This window comes from Lactuca saligna, chromosome 4 (assembly GCF_052625555.1).
Source record: "Lactuca saligna cultivar CGN05327 chromosome 4, ASM5262555v1, whole genome shotgun sequence".
Lineage (NCBI taxonomy): Eukaryota > Viridiplantae > Streptophyta > Magnoliopsida > Asterales > Asteraceae > Lactuca > Lactuca saligna.
Genome location: NC_136420.1, coordinates 204,335,350 through 204,336,479, shown reverse-complemented (window position 1 = coordinate 204,336,479; position 1,130 = coordinate 204,335,350). Strand labels below are relative to the sequence as shown.

The 1,130-nt window shown below is 36.7% G+C and overlaps 1 pseudogene; it reads left to right on the top strand.

The window, feature by feature from the left end:
- Positions 1 to 741: 741 nt before the first annotated feature.
- Positions 742 to 859, top strand: LOC145044754 (5S ribosomal RNA; annotated as a pseudogene).
- Positions 860 to 1,130: the final 271 nt, after the last annotated feature.

Genomic DNA, 1,130 nt, shown 5'->3' with positions numbered 1-1,130 from the left:
GTAACTCCGTTAAAAGTTGCGCTGTTGTGTTTTGTCTGTAACGCCTTTATGTTCAAATCTAATGTCATTACTTCCAAGTGAGTCTGATATTATCTTTCAGCTTGAGTCAATTCAATCCTCACAATATTAGTTTTGTGCGTAAACCTCTTTCTCCGAAATCGCCTTTCTAACGAAGTCGTCATTCCAGAACTTCGAAGTACTCATGCATAGAGTACCTTATGTTTCTTATCTTCCAAAGAAAACTCAAAAAACCTCCCCAAAGTACCACTCGTACAATACATCAAGTTCAATCGAAAGACCCATACGGTTAATCTATCAATGAAGAATGTATACACAAGAGTGGTATATAATCAAGTTTCTACAGGTTTAGATTTGATGATTCCATTTTAACTTCTTTTCCTCATTGGGATGTGAGTTTAAAGAAGAATCATTTATTAGACTACCTTTTTAGTCTCAATTATATGCAACTCGTATACACGAGACTGTGATGGATGAACCATGTATCACTTCTATTATGAACATCAGGACGAATACTGCCTAAGACTACGAGTAATCGCATCGTCATGCGAACAAACTTTGAACCCAATACGACTTTTATAACCAGATTGCCCTACAATCTCACATCCACGGAGATACAAAAGCGTCCGGAAAGCTTAATAACTACTCAACAATGGAATTGGAAGACCAAGCTCCTCACTCTAGAGACCTCCAGTCTTATTCTTCAAGAAGATAGACTTCAGAGGGTGCGATCATACTAGCACTAATGCATTGGATCCCATCAGAACTTTGCAGTTAAGTGTGCTTGGGCGAGAGTAGTACTAGGATGGGTGACCCATGGGAAGTCCTCGTGTTGGAGACCTCGACAAGATTTCCATTAGAAATCATTACACTTTGTGTGACATCCCCAATTTCATGGCCAGAAAATACTGATTTATTTATGCTTTGTTTTTAAAATCAGAGTAATCGTTCAAAGAAAAGTGTTGCGGAATTTCTCCCCAAAACAAAATATGATAAAAAATTATCAAAGAATTTCTTAAAGAAAAATATTTTCATTATATAACAAAATCTCGGGGTGTCATGTTCCGATACAGACACATTAGCATAAACAAAACTTACATTTATTGACACTA